The sequence below is a fragment of the Rattus norvegicus genome, chromosome 4 (assembly GCF_036323735.1).
Source record: "Rattus norvegicus strain BN/NHsdMcwi chromosome 4, GRCr8, whole genome shotgun sequence".
Taxonomy (NCBI): Eukaryota; Metazoa; Chordata; class Mammalia; order Rodentia; family Muridae; genus Rattus; species Rattus norvegicus.
In genome coordinates this window covers 114,602,022-114,606,217 of record NC_086022.1, presented here as the reverse complement: position 1 = coordinate 114,606,217, position 4,196 = coordinate 114,602,022, and the positions used below count along the sequence as shown (strand labels likewise).

General features: G+C 39.0%; 1 protein-coding gene across 4 annotated transcripts in view; it reads right to left on the bottom strand.

Annotated features, from left to right (window-relative positions):
• Lrrtm4 (leucine rich repeat transmembrane neuronal 4) overlaps positions 1-4,196 on the bottom strand; it is a 790,914-nt gene that overhangs the window by 288,479 nt on the left and 498,239 nt on the right. The window lies entirely within an intron of this gene.

Sequence of the window (4,196 nt, the reverse complement as noted above, 5' to 3'; positions counted from 1 at the left end):
TTCCGGGCAAACATCCCCCTCCCCCCTCCCCTTCCTTATGGGTGTTCCCCTCCCAACCCTCCCCCCATTGCCGCCCTCCCCCCATAGACTAGTTCACTGTGGGTTCAGTCTTAGCAGGACCCAGGGCTTCCCCTTCCACTGGTGCTCTTACTAGGATATTCATTGCTACCTATGGGGTCAGAGTCCAGGGTCAGTCCATGTATAGTCTTTAGGTAGTGGCTTAGTCCCTGGAAGCTCTGGTTGCTTGGCATTGTTGTACTTTTGGGGTCTCGAGCCCCTTCAAGCTCTTCCAGTTCTTTCTCTGATTCCTTCAATAGGGGACCTATTCTCAGTTGGGGATCTAGCTCAGTGGTAGAGCGCTTGCCTAGCAAGCACAAGGCCCTGGGTTCGGTCCCCACCTCCGAAAAAAAAAAAAAAAAAACAACAACAACAAACCAAAAATCCTGGATTGCTTGGGCTGGAGAGATGGCTCAGCCGTTAAAGGCTAGGCTCACAACCAAAAAAAAAAAAAAACTATCTGCGTTTTTAAGGGAATCATGTGTTGTAGGCAGAGAGGTTACTGCTGGCTGAGCACCATCTTTAGAATTAGAAACCATCCGAATACAATTTCTTTACTTTGAGTAATTGCTGTTTTTAAAAGTGAAACAGGCGTTGGTGAATGGAAAAATTGTAAAATCAGTGACTGGAAAAAATTTGTTTTGGCCTATTTATCATCTCAACAAATTTGTTTTTGACTTACTTATTTGCAACCGTGGTTTGCAAAAAAAAATTATTTGTAATCAGATCTGCTCTCACAGAGCTAGGAATCAACAGCTGCACTGTCCTTGCTGCAGTGGCAAGGCTACTGAAAAACAAACAAATAAAAGCAGACACTGGGACAGTTGCCTCCAATCCTCTCTGGGCAGAACAAGCAGATGAGATGTTCCCAGCCACCCAGTACTCCCTCACTGTCCATCACAGGGCTACCACACTTCCTATCCTATCTGTTTTGTTCATCTCTTGTACCCTTCTGAACACCTGAAACAGCAAATTAAAATGACCATGAATCTAAACTTTGTTCTTCTTTGGAATCAATTCTATGATTTGTGGAGAATGCACAAAACACTTTTTCTAATTAGGTGTCCCTTTCTTCCAGGCATGCATCTGTGTCTTCTATATGAAAGCATCTTAAGAACAACCATCAGTCTATGAAAAGATGGTGCAGGTTAAAGATAAAAACACCAGCCAAAGAATTTGACAATTTGCTGTTGTGTGAAGTAGACCACCTTTTGGAAATTTAATGCCTGGGGATGAAATTCACTGACAGACTACTGGTTTAGTAAGAGCATCCAACACCCAACACCATAAATAATAATAATAATAACAGTAACAATAACAGTAATAATAAAGAGAAGGACAGAGATCCCAAGATAGACAAAGGTAAAGAGAGATTCAGAGAGGGAAGAAATTGAAAGAGGGAACAAAATTAAAATTGCTTGTCATGTCTTAAACCTACATCTTCGTCTAGATTCTACACATACCACTAAGCTTCTCCATATTGAAGGGAAACTTGGTGAAAATGACGCATCCCCTATCTCAGGTCAAAGATAACAGCAAAAGTAAGATTGACCTCAACCCAAAGCAAACTAGGTCATAAGGAGCAGTCTACAGCAGGGAACAGAATGAATAACCAAGCAAGGATCAAGATCAGAGCAAAAGATAAAATAAAAGGAAAGCGGTTTGGAAATAGGATTAAGCACAACAACAAAAAAAAAAAAAAAAACTACAGAAAACTGATCACTGAAAGACATGAAGCTAATTCACTAAAGCCATGTTTATGATATGACATTACTCTTTCACAAGCCAAATATTCCATAGTTATTCAAGGTTTCTAGTACCAGGATCTGATGGGAAGCTTGCACATTCAAATCCTTCCTCCTTAGAAGACTGACTGGTCCATTGATCTAGTTCTATTTGCCATGTCTCTGTTAGATAAAGACAAACCTCTGAGCAGTTCTGAGACAGTGACGACCTCCCTAGAAGTCTCAAGCATGAACCAAGTATAGTTCGTAGGGAACAAGAAAAAGTAAACTACAGAGCTGTTGCCAAATTAGTCTCAGCATTTAAGACCTTACATGGAGATTTGTTTATCCAGGCTTGTTCACATGTCTGCCATACACTGTAGTGACAAAATGATAGGCTCAGAAATGAAACAGTAAATAATTCAGAAAAATGCCTATGTTCTCCTGTCTTCTGTAAATAAAGTGAAAAGTCACTTTGTGCAATACATCCTATAAATATTATTTATAAATAGATAATTGTGTTGTGATGATGAAACATATTTGTAGGATTTCTGAGAGAGTAAAGTGATTGTTGGTTGATCATGAGGTCTGGAGTTCAAAACCACAAAGCCTCCAAAAATTCTGACACAGCACCAGGCACCTAGATTCCTCCTTGCCTAGATTATAATGGTAGACTCTCAGGAGTATTCCTGAAGCTGGCGACCCAGTTAGTCCACTGAACACAGGTGAAGAACACAAGAGACACTATCCTAAACACTGACAGGCAATGACCAACACCTAAAGTTGTCAAAGACCTACACAACACACACATACACACACACACACACACACACACACACACACACACAAAGAAGAAAGTCATCTTTTGAGAGTTAATACATAGACACATAAGTACATAGATACATGGGACCTATACTAATCAAGATAGTAGGCAGGGGGTTGAGATTTTATGAAGAATTGATTGATTCACCATATCTCAGAGTCATGAAATAACATGCAGGCCACAGTGAATCAACTCCCTTCCTGCTGACAGCCCCCATTACCTTCTGTAGCGCCTCTCTTCCTGTATGTGTTTTTGTCAATAGAATTATTTTTATGGACCTGTATTATCCATCTCACATATGGAGACATTTCGTAGTCACATTAAAAATGTCTTATGCTAAACCTTTTGAGTTTTCTATTTTAAGCACACCAGCGACCACTACCACCAGAGACAAAGCTCCTGCAGTAAGCTTTGCAGCCAGTTGGTATTTAACATTACTTAATCACAGGTTAGAATTAAAAATTAGTGGACCTCATGGCATTGAACGACCTGTCTTTGGCGATGTAGGAAGTGCTGCGTGGACTCTCGCAGTCAACTGCTGGCTCCGGCCTTTGTGTGCATGTTCACACTCATACCCACACACATTAGTCTTCTCATGAATACATGTACAAAAGCCAAGCAGCAATAAAAACTCAATTGTTCTTTCTCTAATTAGTGAAAATCAACTAATTTGGGTGCTGGAGTGAGCAGGCTGTTAATGGCAATGATGAGTTTTGCCCATGTAGGCCAAGTGTGGGAAGGATTCAATTTTCCTCAGGAGATGAAAAGGAGAGGCAGGCTCAGGACTTCTTGGTTCCCATTGAGACCAAAAATATGTCTCTGCCTTCTCTGTCCTTTATTGGTAGGTTTTCTTTCCTTGTCTGCTTCCTTCACCCATGCGGTATTTTGTTTTTTGGACATATTTATGTTTTCATTGTCGTTTAGATCTCTTGGACAAAAGACAAAAACAAAGTCACTTATCATCTTTTTCATCTTGACCAGAACACATATTATTATAACATTTTATGCAGTTAAAGCACACACTCTGCTTTTGTGACTTTGTTTTCTATATTAGTAGTGTAACCCAAGCCTTATTTATTTGGAGAACTAGTTTAAATATATTCTTTAAGCTGAGTCAATATATTTAACATTAAATAATAAATGCCATTGAATATTAACATAGTAATTCCCAGTTTTTATTACTTAAATTTACCATAAATACCTATAAATGCATTTATGGATAAAATATCCTGATCACTGAAGACTGGAGTAGTCTTTTATCTAAGCAGCTTTTGTAAATCGCTTTATTCTTTAAGCCAGTTGTCATTTCAAAAATACACTGTATTTTTTTTCTCTCACCAAATTTTGTCAATCTCCTCTTTTAATCTGCTGAACTTGGCAAAGGCTTATAGTATCTGAAGCTAAATATATTCATTTCTCTTGTGGTAATTTAGCATATTTGAAGCAAAGGAACTAGGCTGTCATCCTTAAAGAATGTACTGCAAAATAAATAGATTGTTTGCCTCAACCTAAAGAAAAATCCTGACAAATGCCTTTGAATTCGGAAGACCACGAGCCTTTCCAGCAATAACCTATAATCTTGTCACAGTGTA